Source organism: Carassius auratus, chromosome 23 (genome assembly GCF_003368295.1).
Source record: "Carassius auratus strain Wakin chromosome 23, ASM336829v1, whole genome shotgun sequence".
Classification (NCBI taxonomy): Eukaryota; Metazoa; Chordata; class Actinopteri; order Cypriniformes; family Cyprinidae; genus Carassius; species Carassius auratus.
Genome location: NC_039265.1, coordinates 15,034,439 through 15,052,218, shown reverse-complemented (window position 1 = coordinate 15,052,218; position 17,780 = coordinate 15,034,439).

Below are 17,780 nucleotides of genomic sequence, written 5' to 3'. Positions count from 1 at the left end.
ATATACTTCTATTTTATAAATGAACATAACAAATGAAAGTGAATGAAAATTATACAGGGCCGAGCGACATGAAATACTGCAGTTCCACAATTCATCAGGCAACATCTGTGACAAGTTTTTGGCTGGTGATCTTAGCACGCAATCTTGAGAGGATAGGCGGACTTGACTGTCATAAACAATATACTTAAGGCTAGCATAAAACAACAATAGGTTTTTTTCCCCACCGCAAAGTGTTGCACACATGTGCACACAAACTCGCATGCAAAACAAATTGCATTCGTGATATTGATATTAAGCAAAAAAATGGATCTCAATGCAATTTAGTTTTATCTTTTTTACTCTGATCATTTATGGCATTCAGAACTGTCCACATATACTACATAACATCCAACAAATAATAAACATAGTATTTTAAACAGTGATTATAAAGTGTAATTAAAGATAGCATTCTACATCAATGCATTCTATCCTTGATTTCTTTGTCACTGCAATATCACAGCTTCACCTGTCTGAATATTGAAGCTGAAAGGCAAACGGAACCTTTTGAAAAATACTGCAACACTCACAGCTCAAAAAATGGATGTTGAGCTTATCATATTTCAGCTCTGATACCATTGCTTGTTCACCACAGTGTCATTAAAATTGACGAACCACAAAAAAGAGAGTCAATGATTTCACAATTACTTAGCCTCTTGGCCATCCACCCAAGCTTTGAAGTATCCTGTGAACTGGTGGAGGCCCTCTCCACTTCATTAGACAGCGTCAAGACCACATGATGTAACTCAATCCATTGAGAAGTCTCAATTACAATGTGCTCCATTACATTGCTGGAAGCCGATTCAAAACCCATCAAAATCTGAAAAGACTCATTTAGTCCGGGGGTCTCTCGCCGTCCTGGATGTCCGACCTCAACGTGCTCGACTCGTACACCCCCTGTCTGTATTGCTTGTTCAACCTGACACGTAATTACAGAGGAAATATTTGTGTATTTTGTACGGGTGCCACCAAACTGCAGTCGTCTCGCTGCCAAGGCTTCACAGCTCTCTCTGCTGCTGCTCCAGCCAGAATCCCTGATTAAAACAAGATGGTTTCATTTGGGCCAGCTTTGCAAGGAATCACTCCCAGAGATCTGGTGCGCGCTGCCAAGTCTACTACAGTGAGGAGCGTGAGACGCTGCAGCGAGAGTACCGTGCATTAAAACACTACAGGGTTCTGGCTTCTCGTTCGCTTCAATACACTTGCAAACACACACACGGCCACTTGCCTGCCTGTGATATTCAATATCTAGCTTTATTGAAATCTGACTGATTTCTAAGGTGAGGAGACATTTAAGCACCTGAACAAATATTGGCTAAAGTTCAAAATAATAGTAAGATTATTAATAACAATGTATTTGGAAAATGTGGCGTTAAAGGACATGCAGAAAAAAACATGTGCTGTCATTTTCAGCAAATCTGAGCTCGAATTCATTTAGGTTCATCCAATAACAACAAAGAATGATTTTGAAACATTTTTCATTCAGTCCAAAATCTGTTCAAATAAAGAAGTACTTTATCTGAAACAAACTTATTTACCCTGAAACTACACCAGGATGTTGTACAGAAGCTTTCATGAATATAAAAAAGACCAGATGCATGTACAACGGCTCACCAAACCACAAAAGCATCTCCAAGGACTTCCCAAGACATGAATATTAACATAATGCGGAATAAAGAATCCACCCTGTTCCATTATATATGTTAAAATTAATTAATGTCTCAGATTCTACCCAGGAAATCTATGGAGGATAGATGATAATAGCAATGTGCAACTTTGAAGAGCTGTGAGTTTTCATGCTTCAAACACTGCATTTATGATATGAAATTCTGATATCTACAGAATATAATTATGCTCAGCCAAAAAAAAAAAAAAAAAAAAAAAAGACACCCAAGTGTAAGTGCATATTAACTGTGTTTAAAGAAAAAATATACCAGGTTATTTTAAAAGAGTGTATTTCGCTGTGCACTAAAAGACAACAAAAATCTATCTCCCAAAAAGCAGCCCAGTCTTTTTTAAAATCATAATATTGATTGTGAAGGACTGTAGGCAACCCTCTGTCAATAAACTGTGCAATGCTCGCACATAAACATAATAATAATAATTATGAAATTAAATCTCAATTATATCGATATGACCTCGTTTCTATAAACTTCTTGGATACTGTCGAACTCATTAAGCTGTCAAGGTGTAGTTTACGAGACAGTAACAATGAGATGAGGAAAGAGCCAGTCCAGTTCAAATATTCCTACAGGATTATTTCATGGCGTAAATATTAACTTCGCCATTACCTCATGTCTAGAAGCACATAGACTGTAAATTCGTAACGTATCCTTTATTGATACCTCTTAAAATTAATAAGCATACAAATCATTAGACACACTTATCGACTTCACACCAAATATTAAGATGCAAAGCAATGAAGATGGTATTCTTGGAGAGCATGGTGTTAAATATGGCACGGCTGTAGAAGACTCACTATCAAGATAAGCTGTCCGACAGCTCTGTGCTAAGGAAAGCGTGCCGTCTAATCTAACCACTCCGCTCCCAGCACTTAGGGTAACGTGCCATACTGGAAATCCTCAGACAAATAAAACAAAGTGGGGCCACATTGATGCTCTGTCTTGTTTTATATGATGGCTTGAAATAAATGAACTTTAAATGGAACCTTGGCAGCAACGTGGGCTATTGATCGATCTGGACAGAAGCTGAAGTTTAAGGGCATAGCTTTCCCCGAGCTGGGCTGTAACTGGAGTAATGAAATTGATTGGGCACAGAGAGGTGACAAGCCAGTAGAGTCAAGCCCTTGATGTAGGGAAACAAGAGTGGCATCTAATTGGGGTGTAATATAGGTCTTTAGAGGACATTAAGCACTCAAGTGGAGGGAACCAAAAGGCTCCTTAGCAAGCTTAAGAGTGAAGACTTTAAGCCCTTTCTATCACGCCGACATTTTCTTAGTGTGAGAACAACAACGAGATGTTTCTTCACTCATTCAACAATCACAGAAAACACCAAAAGATCTTTACCTCGCTGCATGAGCGAGTATTCATTAAATTACAATCAAAACTAATATTATAGGTTAAATAAAATTAAAGTCATTCGACAAGGTATAATGTGTATGAAAAAAAATTATGAATTGTAATATAAAAATAGATAAATAAATTATAAATCACTTTCTTTCGAAATGAATGAGAACATATCACTTGATAGTTACAATTAAAATAAAACGTTACATTAAAATTAACATAATTATTCTTTGAATTCTTACTGTCACTGCATAGCCACCTCAAGGGATAAACAATATGAAAAAAAAAATTGCTTTATTACCGGTTCTGTGGTAGTGTCTTCCACTACCAATCAAAAGTTTGGGGTCAGTAAGGTTTTTGTTGTTGTTGTTGTTTTATAAAATAATAATTTTATTCAGCAGGGGCACATTAAACTGATCAAAAGTGACAACGTTTTCCCAGAAATATTAAGCAGCATAACATTCTCATCATTGATGATAAGAAATGTTTCTTAAGCATCAAATCAGTATATTAGAAGGATTTCTGAAGGATGTTGTGACACTAAAGCCTGGAGTAATGATTGCTAAAAATGTAAAAAAATAAAATACAATAAAAAATTAAATTAAAATGTAATTGTTTTCACATTATTATGGTTTGATCAAATGTGGTGTTTTTGTAAAATGTAAGCTTTACATTTCAGCTTCAAAAAATGTCCCCAGTCACTTTCAAATGTAAGTATACATGTACCTCCACCCACCCGCTCCTTTGTTTCCCAGAAAACAACAGACGAGTCGAAACTGACCTTAATTTGCAATGAACCTGGAATATTATTGTAATCCACAATATGAAAAAAAAAGTGATTTTAGTTAATGCTGCTGTTTTGATCCTCCACTGCACTGGTGATCTAGAAAGAAAAAAGACATTTGTCACCTATGCAAAATGGCCTTAGTGGCCACACTGAAGAAAAAGTTACAGCACATTACAAGCACTTAGCGCAGTGATATCAAGGTTCACCTCTGATTTCCAATCTTAGGCCAGGAAGGGGGTGGGGAGCAGGTCATTAAAACGCCATTACAAGCCCATATTTCATATTCCAGCCTCGCCTATGTTTCAAGGTGTTAAAAGCTCAATGTATATTCCACTATATTTAAGCACCGGGACAGCAAAGCTGTACAGACACCTCACCGGCAGCCATTGACCTTGGCCTATCCAGCCTTCATTAGCTTTTAGACACTTATCACTCATAACTGGGTTTGTCCTCGTTGCCACACTTCCTCCTTCACTTCACTTAGACCGGCAAATAATGGCTGGAATCCATTTATCTGCCATTTCCAACAAGTGCGTGACATTAACGAATTATCTGCTTTTCTCTAAGTATGGCCAAGGTACCCTCCGAAGAATTCCCCCGCTCCTGGGTCAGCCTTTTAGAACAGCCTTTCTTCATTAGTGCCATTTTCTTTCCGCCGTCTTTAAATATTCATTCAGTTTTTTTGCAGACGCTGATTTCGGTTTATGAGCACTATTGGGCGTAAGCTTTTTTTTTTTCCAAACACATATTTATTTAGTTATGATTTTTTAATGCTCCCTTCTACTTTATAACCATAATCCTCAGGAAAACATTGATCTGAGTTGCAAATGAATCTAATTATGGCTTTCCATTCTCTGTGTGAGATATTGACTTCTGGTTAACGGTGTTCCTCTTGTAGTGCAGAGATCTGCAAGAAAGTCAAACTGTTGGCATTAAAAGTATAATCTGTAACCTCTAAAATATTTAGAAAAGATTTTTGACAGATTGTAAAATCTAAGGCTTAACGCTGTTATGATCATAAAAACGCTGTATTCAAAGGTTAGGAACAAGTAATGTGCATTTGTTCAGTCTTTCTCTATGAGGATTCTGAATCAAACTAACTACAAAGGCCCAAACAGTGATGTACCATTAGGATGACAATTCAAGCAAGAAAAAAAATCACTGCTTTTAACACAAAAGACATCCTTTGTTTAGTCTCCACTGGTGAGAATACGGTCTAAGTGATGCAGGTGTCATCTTGCATTTGTTTAAACCGGCCTTTGACGCAAAGCCTTGACTTTTAACCATTTCCAACGAAGCCCGATTTTAAATATTCCATCGCATCGCATGTCGTCGATCTCTATGTAAAATGGTCATGATTATTTTATTTTGTAACATTAATGGAAGAACACGGGCGGGTGGTGGGGGGGGGGCAGCTCGTGCATTTGCAATTCATATTCCCCTGCATGATTACATTAAGAGAGTGTTCTGTCATATTTGATTAATGTATCTTGTTTTCCTTAAAACCAGATTAAAATATGAAAACTGACAGAAATGAGGCCATTACAAAGAATTATCAATTTTTAATAATCTACTCAAGAGAGGAAAAATGAAGTGCCGTACACAAAGGAGCTGCTCAGAAATTCAGTAATCAGGATTTTGCTACATTCGCAATCAGTGTTATGTGGCAGATGGGGACTAGGCGTCTGTGTTTTAAGGGTCTTAGCTGGAACACAGACACAATTAACATGAAAGGTTCCCGCGCTAAGTGTGTTCATGTGTCAAAGCGGGAATGAAAAGTGTTATTGACTGTGTAAAAGCACCAGCAGAGAATTCCATATTTCCATATGTACATAACAGAGGTTGACGAGAAAGGACTTCAAAACGTTAAAGGAACATTTCACCTAAAAATGAAAAAAAGCTTCTGTCAGCATTTTCTTGCCTATATGATTTATTTTCTTCCAGAAAAAGAAAAACTAAGTCTACAGGTCACTCTAAAGTTTTCTAAAGTTGCTTTCTGTGAAGAACAGGCCAAATTTTGAATTTGATTCATAATCATTTGAGTCAGTTGGATATAAGAATGAATCATTTAGACACTAAACAAGATCAGATTCAAAAGAATGAATCCAACTGGACATTGTACTTTTATAAACACTTAGAAACGTGCCAACAGCCATTCATCACACAAAGCTATCATATGAATGGAATATAAATCTCTTGATACTTTCATGGTATGTTTGAACCCCTTTTTTATCCATAAAAGCCTCAGTACTCAATTTAAGTGCACAGTGCAATTCTTTAAATTGTATCCTTTTGCACTTTACATAAACAAAATAAGCTCATATGTTATAGGAAATATCTGAAATCTGAAAATATTTTGTTGAATAAAAAAAAAAATGTAGATATAATTATATTTAAAAACTAATAGCTTTGCATGTCGCCATGATATACTAATTGTCTACCCCTTTAACACAAGTGATATAAGAGTGGTATATTCATAAGACACGGACTACAGCCGCCATGGAAAATGTTTAACCTTGTGAAAATGAAGAGGGGGAAAATGTACCTCTCTTGAATCATCAAAGTTAATGGCTATATTTGGAACAAAGAGTGTGTGTATGGGTATAAACTAGGATTTCAATTCCAGTATCAGCCATTTAGCATGACCGTGGGTGACTGTGAATTAAAAAGGTGGTCCTTTATGTACGACCCCTCTGCTCAAAAGGGTACATCCATAACTTATGTAGACAGCCTAGCCATTAGCCACCAGAGCTGGGCCACCTTTACATAATACACTCTATACTAATCACTGACCACCCCAGTCACACACCTAATAGATCACACGGACCCCAGAACATATATTTTAGGATAAACGCTGTATATCATGCTCCTTTAAATAAAATCACCAGTTATATGACCCCGAATGAGAAGACTGCATGATAAGAAAAGCAGGAGAAATACTACACTGACATTTTTAATTCTGATATAGCAGAACCACAGCGTTAAAAGGGAAAGGAAAGCTAAAAATGAACATTTCATCATCCTTTTCATCAGTCATCATTATTATTAATACACAAGTTCTTACTTTTACATTGCATGTGGCATCCATTGCGGTGGAATAAGAAGAAATGACCTCATGCTGAGAATATGACAGCCGCCATTCATTCCCTTTTGATGTCCTTATTTCACACTGACATTGAGAATGTAAATATGTTGACAAAATGCCTCTCAGCAGTGCTGAGGCAGTCCTTTTTATTATTGGACAACAGGCGAGGATGACAATGTGTGATTTTGTGAATAGAAACCATATGGGTTATAAATGTACACAAAGGCTTTTTCCAAAACTGAAGCAGAATCAGCTGTTTCAGCCGAGATGGTGTGAAACACAGAGCCGTTGAGGTCTGGATGGAGCCAGCGGTAGGACTGCACACACTGAACTGTTTAAAATACTGTACTACTAAAGAGCGTTTGGTTCACATTAAAGCTGTGTGTGCTTATAGGATGCACTGACACTTTATATATCAACATGTGATGACATTACAGACATCTGGACAAATGAGAATGTTTTGGTTAGGCTGACCTTTTGAAAGTGTCATCTACCATTCTGTTACTTGAGCGATTGTGCAAGCCGTTCCTTTGACTCAATAATCACTGACAAAGCATTAAAACCGCTCATTAGTTTCACCTCATCCTCAATCACATCCACTAGACACCACAACATCTCTCAAGACACCAAACCTGGCAATATTACAAACCATTTTAGAGACTACATGGGAGAGATTCTAATTAAGCACTAAATGGACATATTCTCACAGCGAGGCAGCTTGTGGAAATTGAAAATATTCTTATGAAACCGGTAAATCATTTTCATAATTAGCATTTTTGTCTTGTTTTGCCGGGGAAAAAAATACTCTTAAAACAAGTTAAGTGAGATCTGTTTAACAAACAATATTAAAAATGTAATAAATGTACTGGAGAAGCGTTTAATAAATAAATACATTTTCTTAGCATTTGTGTGGGTTTGTAGTAAAAAATCCCAAATATACTAAAAACAAGAGAGTTACTTGAGAACTGTTTAAAAAAAATATAAGAAAAATATATAAAATCTATTTAAATTGAAAATATTGGGGGAAAAAACATAATATTTGTGTTTTTCACTAAAAATAAATATCCTTAAAAGAAGATAAATTTACTTGAAAAGTGTTAAATAAAATGAATGAATGAATAAAAATGTATTTATAAATAAGGTTTTATGCTTAAAACAAAAAGTAACAAACACAAACTATTAAATCTGTTTTATTTTACAGTTTGAATAATTTTAATAGGAATCAAGAAAAAAAAATACCGATTTAGAAAATGATTTTGCTTTTGGAAATGCCAGTTTCCCTCCAGAAATGTACACAGACAAAACTGCCCACACCACCGCCCCACCACCCCCGACAAGCCTTAGATTTTTTTTAATACCAGACCATTGTGTTGTTTCTATAAGCTAAATGCTTTAAAAGGTATAGAAGTCCCTTGAAATGAGAGCAGGAGGATAATTGAACAGCTTAAAAACAGGAATCTAATTGTGCGGGCCCCTCTGGGGGCCAATATTGAACTACCTTATAATAGGCCTGAGATATTCTCTTCATGATTTATTGCCAAATCCCTGTATTTTTCAATACATTATAGTTTCTAAATTGTGTTTAAATTGAGTGTGGAGGAGCTCGGGCCATTAGGAGATGCAGAAATGAAGATCATATTTAAATATTCATGCACCCTTTACCTTATTACTGAATCTGAACACTAACAAAATCAATATTAAGTGCAGTTTGACATAAATTTATTTATGAATTTCGACTTTCTAAGTAGTGTATTTTTTCACTCAAAAATTGCCAGTATAATGTAGTAATGATATCAAAACAGAGTGTCAGGGTGCATTAGACGGCCAGGCTCATGAAGCGCCACATAAAAACTCCAGAGCATCCATGTAAAAATGCTTACTGGGCACAACTGTCCTGTTTTACAAACATCACTCATTTTACTGCCCTGTATCGCACACGCTGTGAAACGGAGGGAAGGATACAGTTGTCTTGTTTGTTCAAACGATAAGCTTGTGTTAAGCCCAATTGTATTAGAGCCTTAATGCTATGCAGCGTCAACCGATCAAAACGGATGCCCTTCCGTTGCTTCACCTGTCCTTATAACTCACCTTCCTTTGCTCTCAGCCAGCGTTCTCATTTACATAGCAATACCATGAATTAAAATGAACCCAGAGAAAGAGGAGGGAGGAATGCTCACAAAAGCAAATCGTACAATTGCTTTTACTTGCTTACGTTCGAAGATTTTGTTTGTGAGCGCTTACTCCGAGAGAACAAATAACACATCAATAACGTATGGACGGCGACAAATGTTCTTTAACTAAAGCGAAAGGCATGTACATTGGATTCTGGTTCTCAACATTAAACGGGACTTTACTGGGATGATGCCATGTCTCTGGATACAAGATGATGCTGTAAAAGCAGAAAGGGCCGGAAAAAGCTCAGCATCAATCCAGAGAAAGACAGCAAAGCCGTAAATCTCGGAGTCGTAGCCTTCCCTCTCCTTTTAAAATCATCTAAACAGATTCAAAGAGCTTGATTCTGTTTGAGGCGGTCTATAAGCGGCTCTTATAAAATCTTTAAGCATTGGAAACACAAGAAGAAAAAAAAAAGGTTTCACTTTGTGTGCATGGAAAAAAAGACTCAAGCGTCAATCGTTCAATGTCTATTATGATTCATATGGGTCTTTGTACTCATTTTGGTAATATCAAAGCCACTTCTATACATACAATCACCAAAATGAGTCCAAAAATTGCCAGTATAATGTAGTAATGGTATCAAAACAGAGTGTAAGTATGCATTAGATGGCAAGGCTCATGAAGCGCCACATAAAAACTCAAAAAAAAAAAAAAAACTAAGCAAATAATTATAAAAAAAAAAAAAAAGTTAACTGCATGTCTGCTTATCTCTGGTTACAGACTGCCACTTCCGACAGCTTGACAAGAATCACAGCTTTCATTGGGCCTGCTTCTGTCCTCCTGTGTACAGTAATGTTGAGGTCAGGACTGTGATGTGAACAGCCCTGTCAGTTAAGACATTAATTCACAAGGTGAGGTGGACGAAGACCGAGACAGGTCATAGACACTCAAGATCCAACTGGAGAGCGAGACGCACAACAAAAACAAACTGTATCCACTCCTGTCCACTCAGCTCAGGTCCAAGCTACTTTAGCTGACCTTATAAATTGACCTCACTAATGAACGGCACATACTCCCAACTGATGATGCAGGTTTATAAAGGATTTAAAGTATTAATAAATATTAAATAATGGATAATCAGGTAGAATATTTGTTTTCTACACATATTTACAAAATATTAAATAAAAATGTTTGCATTGAGCTGACATCAAATTTTCCCAATCAAAGTCTCATTAGAAATTTAATAAAAATTACAAATTATACAGTAATGACAATATTTCTTGCCAAAAACCGGTTACATATATATATTATATAAAAAAAAAATACACAATTGTTTTTTTTTTCTATATCACATTTCCCCCCTAAAAAGCTAATTTAAATATATTTTTATTACCAAAAAAAAATTACAATATTTTCAAAATAACCAAAAAAAATATATATATATTATATTCAAAGAATTACGCATAATACATTAATTAATGGAAAAAAAATACCATCCCAAATCATTGCTAATGCTGCTAAAAATAAGTTTCATATAGCTGTAAGTATGATTCCCTTTTTGGTGAAATTGATATTTAATTTCAATTTTCCACAAGATTCCCCCTGTAATACAGATTTTTCCAAAGAATACTAAGATGTAGCTGTCATGTACAATATAAACAAAAAAATAAAAAATACAACAGTATGGCATCTTCCTTCCATTCCACCATTAGTTTGTCTTTGTATTTATTTTCTCATGAATACAAAAATTCCATAAAAGGTGTGCCAACCCGATGAAATAGTGACATCATAAAGCTAAAGCCATTATAGAAAGATTACCCAGCCCATTCCGAAATATCAAGATAGACTCAGCTCCCTTTTCATCATGTTGCTGCCTTTTTTTCCCCCTCATTGCTTTATACACATTAGAGAGAGGAGCTATATGTCATTACTGTAATACAAGATAAAAGTCAAAAGTTGGACTCTTTAAAGCAGCTTGCTAGGATTAGCAATAAAGAACTGTATAAGTCTCAGAAGAGCTTAGCGAGCAGAAACCAGGCCTCTAAACATCAGTCAATTTATATTAGAATTTCCATACATGCATTTGCTTGTTACTGTCAATATGCAAAAATGGTGCTTACCGACAAATAAAGCATAATGTACTCAAGCCAGCGCATCAATAACTGCATCTGAGCTTTAAAAGAAAATGCAAAAAGGGGAGAGAGCACAAAGATGGCTCATATGACATATATATCGCATTAAACATGAAAACGTCAGAAAAATAAAGCTGGCTCTTCGCTCTCACGACAGACCCTCCATTCATCTTAGTGGAGACTGTGGCTCAACAGGAAATAAATAGCATCCTGTCAGCTCCCGTATTTCATTGAGTTACACAGTCAGGTTTTCGTGTTATGGACGACTCTCATAGCACAGACCTCCTAGAAGAAGCAGAAGTGTAAGAGACCAGTGAGAGAAGAGTACATTAGGAAAAATGGTGTCAGAAACTTCAAGAACAGAGCAGTTCAAGCTCACGGTGGAACATCAATTAAATCAGATCACAGGCAAACAAAATCTAGCGAAAAGTGAAAGTGTCTGCTTTTATCATGATTTCAAATGGGCATATATAATGCATGAAATGAAAGCAGGCAAGGTAGACAGCAAGGGAGCGGCTAGAACCAAAGATGATTGACCGCCATCCTGGACACGTACTACTGGAAAACACAGCTAAGCTGAAGGAGTGATGCCAGAGGAACTGTTAGTTGTTGTGACTGGCAAGAATTTCAACATGCTTTTTTACAATACTTCACTAGAAACACTCTCAAAGTCCATCATACTGTACCACTTCCCACTTGAAAGAATGATGCACTAAAATAAAAAGTAACTAAGTAATTCATAATGTTAAAAAGACTTTTAATTAAAATAAATGCTGCTCGTTTGAGTCTCCGCAAAGAACACTGAAAAACTATAACTGTTTCCACAAAAATATTAAGCAGTATAGCTGTCACGGTTTTACGCTGCCTGAAGGAATACGTAGTCGAGGATAAACGGAATAAGGCTTTTAATATATCCAACACAGGGGATATCCAACATAGAGCACAGAGGTAGACACACGTAAGTAGCAAGTAGTCACAAGTGAGTAGCTAGTGAGCACAAGTGAGAAGACCCGACAAAACAGAACTGAAGGACAAGGCTTATGTACAACAGATAATTGGGGAAACACAGGTGGATGGAATCATTAAATTAACAGGGACATGGAACACATGAGGAAGATAATAGACACACCTGGGAACTAATCAAACTAAACACGGAAGACAGAAACTGGGTCACGGGCAAAAACAAGCTAAATGAGTCCAGGTGTGTGACAGTACTCCCCCCTCCCGGTAGGTGCGTCCTCGCACCGTAGAAACAACAGAGGGAGGCATGGGTGGGAACCTGGGAGGAGGTTCCGGTGGAGGACGGACTCCCAGGAGGGGGCCAGCAGACAGGGACCACAGAAGGAGGAGCCAAGGAGGAGACGGCGGAGGAAGGAGCCAGGGAGGAGACAGGAGCAGGAGGAGCCAGATGGTCCACCAGAGACCAGCCAGGACGGAGATCCAAGGTGGGGTCGACGGCGGGAGGAGCCATGGTGAAGGAAGGGTCGACGACACCAGGGGGCCGACAGGCGGAGACTGCACCGGTGGGTGAGGAGCCCAAGATGGAGCAGCACAGCCGCAGAGCCAGGGTGACGTCGAGGATCCGGAGGGCCTAGGTGGAGCTGAAGGCTCAGGCGACCAAGGCAGAGGCGGGGTCCTGGCAGACCGCTGTGGAGCCGGAGTGACCGAGGATGGAGGTGGAACTGGAGGGAAGGAGGAGCCTGACAGAGCCGGAGGGATGGAGTGACGAGGTGGAACCAGAGGAGAGGAGTCCCGAGGTGGCGGATGGTCGACGACTGACCAAGGTGGAGCCGGAGGGACGAGGGAGCCCGGTGGAGCAGGTGGGATGACAGGCCACGGTGGAGACGAGGGAGCTAAGAGCCAAGGCGGAGCCGCTGGGTCGAAGGACCGAGGAGGAGTCCAGGGCTCGGAGGCTGGAGGCGGAGACAGGGCCTTAACACGCCAAGGCGGAGCTGGAGACTGGCAGTCCAGCGGCGAACCACCGCGCCCCGATGGCGCGGACTGAGGGTGAGCTGCGGGACTGACTGGCACCAGCAGGGATGGCGAGGAACTGGCTGGTCTAGGAGGAGGAGAGAGGAGAAGGATGGGAGGAAGGACAGGAGGATCAGGACTGGACGGAACCAGCGAAAGAGGAGTAGAGGGACCAGCAGGTTTGGGAGGAGGCGGGAGAGGGAGGCTGGGAGGGAATACAGGAGACACAGAAGATTCAGGGCTGGGCGGAACCAGTGGTGAAACAGAAAAATCATGGCTGGGCGGAACCAGCGGAGACACAGAAAATTCAGAGCTGGGCGGAACCAGCGGAGACACAGAAGATTCAGAGCTGGGCGGAACCAGCGGAGACACAGAAGATTCAGAGCTGGGCGGAACCAGCGGAGACACAGAAGATTCAGAGCTGGGCGGAACCAGCGGAGACACAGAAGATTCAGAGCTGGGCGGAACCAGCGGAGACACAGAAGATTCAGAGCTGGGCGGAACCAGCGGAGACACAGAAGATTCAGAGCTGGGCGGAACCAGCGGAGAAACAGAAAACTCAGGGCTGGGCGGAACCAGCGGAGAAACAGAAGATTCAGAGCTGGGCGGAGCCAGCGGAGATACAGGAAACTCAGGGCTGGGCGTAACCAGCGGAGAAACAGAAAACTCAGGGCTGGGCGTAACCAGCGGAGAAACAGAAAACTCAGGGCTGGGCGTAACCAGCGGAGAAACAGAAAACTCAGGGCTGGGCGGAACCAGCGGAAATGGAGCAGAGGAAATGACTGGAGGAGGTAGGAGTGGGAGACTGAGAGGGTATACAGGGGAATCAGGGCTGGACGGAACCAGCGGGGAAACAGGAAAATTAGGGATTACCTCCATAGACCAGTCCATCAGATCCAGAACTTGCTCCATATGACTTTCAGAGACTGCATATAGCTCACCCTCAGTCGCAGGAGTGTGGGCAGGGCTTTCCTCCACGCCCTCGATCTCCACGAGGACTCCCACGATGCACAGTGTTGCCGGCTCACACACCTGGTCAGTCGCGCTCTCGAGATCCGGCTCCCTGTCAGTGGATGGCTCGGACTCTGCGGCTGCGGTGGGCTCTGGCTCCGTGCGGCGTGATGGTGGCTGGCTGGCCTCTGGGTCGGGAGTGGGGCTGGCGAGGTCCTCTATGGGGCAGATGGTGAGAGATGACCCATTTCTCGCCAGAGTCCACTCCACAAATGCGGCGAAATCCTCTCGAGGACCATCTTCGGACGACAACGCTCTGCATTTGGAGTTCAGGCTGGTGTTGTAGAAGGTGCAGAGCGCGCCGTCCGGGTAGCTGGTGGCATTAGCTAATAGGAAAAACTGTCTGGTATGGTCCTCGAGAGAACGTCCTTCCTGCTTCAGCAGGAGGATGAGGAATTCGGGACGATAGAGGGGATCCATAGACACTAAGAAAAGAAAAGACTGTGAAAAAACAAAAGCAAAACGGAGGGAAGAACACGCAGTTTTCTATTTTCTCTTTTGTGGTCGGGTCTTCTGTCACGGTTTTACGCTGCCTGAAGGAATACGTAGTCGAGGATAAACGGAATAAGGCTTTTAATATATCCAACACAGGGGATATCCAACATAGAGCACAGAGGTAGACACACGTAAGTAGCAAGTAGTCACAAGTGAGTAGCTAGTGAGCACAAGTGAGAAGACCCGACAAAACAGAACTGAAGGACAAGGCTTATGTACAACAGATAATTGGGGAAACACAGGTGGATGGAATCATTAAATTAACAGGGACATGGAACACATGAGGAAGATAATAGACACCTGGGAACTAATCAAACTAAACACGGAAGACAGAAACTGGGTCACGGGCAAAAACAAGCTAAATGAGTCCAGGTGTGTGACAATAGCGGTTTTCAACATTGATGATAGTAAGGGTGCTTTCACACTTGATTCGCTTGCCTGGTCTGAACCAGAGTTTGATCGCTCCCCCCTCCCCCACTGGACTGCGTTCATATTATTTTATGTGGGTCCGAACCGCGGTTCGTTTGCATCATCAAGCTAGCAGCTGTTTACCACATTGCTTAGTAACGGCAGCGCAGAAGTCGGCAAATGCATAACATTGCTCTCTACACTTTTATATATTACGTTTTTGAACCGTTCGTTTTGTTTACAAACCTTCAGGTACATAACGGTACTTACGTCTGTCTTGCAAATGTACTGCAAATGCAATAAAGAACCCTGAAGGCGAACAGAAATGAGACATAAGTTACAGCTTTCTGCTTGCAGCCCGTCCGTCATGCTCATGAGGAAAGTGAGTGAAACAACCACACAAACACAAATTTTTATCAAATAATACGACATTAAAACAGGGTTCGAACAAGGTACATAAAGTGCTTGAAGTACTTGAAATTTAAGTCCTGGAAAACCCTTGAAAACAGCCATATTTTGAGAAGGTACTTTCAAGGTACTTGAATTTTTAAAGGGCAGTAACATAAAACTCCATAAAACAATATTTTTACGCAAAATTTACGATGCAGCGTGTCTGATATAAATACAGAGCTGTTTTGCCTGGCTTTTTTAGCAGCACACGATATCTCACGATATTAACGTTACTCCTTGAGGTGAAAAGCTGTCTCGCGATATTAGTAAGATGGTAAAGTTGTGTTTGTGGTAAAACTTTTGATAGTGCTTGCATTATATTGTTCGGTCTTTTATTGCATGTGCTGTTAGTTTGGGTTTCTTTTGGCAATGCATATAAAGTCTGACGCGTTTTGTTTTGCTCTGTTATCATTTACATGCATGGAGCCCGTCTCCATCTCAGTCCATAAACTCTTCCTCTGCTTATGCTGCGATTTTGTGTTTCTTAACATTGTAATGTAAATCATCTATAAAACTACCTATGCCAACACAGGATAATACACCAACATATTTCTGCGATTTGTTCTACATCGTGATTTCAAAATAAAAGTTCAAACAATCACATTTGCAGGAGGCCAAATATAAAAATTACATGGATTTAAACGTCCTTGAATCACGCAGTAAAAGTGAAGCATGGCCAGGCCGTTGTAGGCCTATTTTATCAGGTTTGTTCAATAAAACATTGTACTGTAATTACTTGGTTTTAACACTATATTTGAACCAATTATTATTGCCTCATCGTTAGTTTATATATAAATAGTCATACTAAAGACAATACTTGACAATTTTCTATAGGGTTCAGTTCTGTGAGTTTACTGTCAAACACACCAACACCATGGTCAGGTGCCAAATCTGCTGGAAAATGAAATCAACATCTTCAAAAAGCTGGTCAGCAGAAGGAAGCACAGAGCGCTCAAATTTTTTTTGGTAAATGGGTGCAGTGATTTTGGTTTTCAAAAAACACAATGGAAAAAACACCAGCAGATGACACTGCACCCCAAATCATCACAGACTGTGGAAACTTAACACTGGACTTCAAGCAGCTTGGGCTATGAGCTTCTCCACTCTTCCTCCAGACTCTAGGACCTTGGTTTCCAGTCTGTGTGCACTGAATTGATTTAATACACGAGTTTCACAATTTGTGTTGAATTTCTTAAATGAACTTTTCCACGACAGTCTAATTTATTGAGATTAACCTCTACATATTAAATATGTTCATTTGCAAAAACATTTATTTTTCATTGTGCATTACAATTAATCTCAAACTCCAGTTGGGTTATTTTAATAATAATAATAAAAAAATACAATCTAATTAACAATAAAATAATAAAACCTCAATCATAATTGAAAAAACATTTTTGAAAATAAAATAAAAAACTGAGTTATCTGTTTTTGCAAATGAACTCCTCGTATATACATACAAAAAAATTGTGTCACTGTTGTTGCTTTTTTAACATCTTGTGAAAATGAGTTAGTATATAAACATTTAAAAAATATATATTTTTAAAATGTAATTTAAAAATTAGTTTGATTCAATCAGTAAAGATTAGGTTACACATGGATTATTACATTTATGGGTTACATGAGGGTTACATTTACCCAACAATATTAAAATTGAATTTGGCTTTCTAAGAACTGGTGGAGAATCATAACAGTAATAATGGACATTCTGTTGACAGTCGTAGCTTTTAAAAACAAATCTACAAACATTCTTGGAAAAAAAATGCATTGCCTTTATCTTCCTCACCGAGGGTTAAGCAATATATTTCCCCAATTGCTTTCCCCTCACAGAATACATTTACAATTGATGTTAAAAGTGCATTTATACGCTATTGTACAATGGGCTTTTGAAAGAATATGTACAGTATATAATCAATAACTAAAATATATTTGTCTTGCATCCATGAGCAATATAGTCATCCTTTAGGCTCAATGTCAAACACATAAGGAAATAATGAACAAACATCCCTTGTCATTTGAGATCCCAAACCTAACTCATCTTTGACATATGTCCCTCTAGTACAGATTTTCAGCATCCAGCGGTTGCCATGCATCTGATGTTGGTGAACTCCAATGCTTTTTCCGGCATTTGCTCCCGCAGGTCTGACATTCAAGATCTCTCAATTATGTATGAACAGCAAGCAATATCCTTTACTGTCATGCCCACACAACATATTTCATCTTCCTGGGCACAGATGCCCAATCAAATTCTCCACGTAATTATG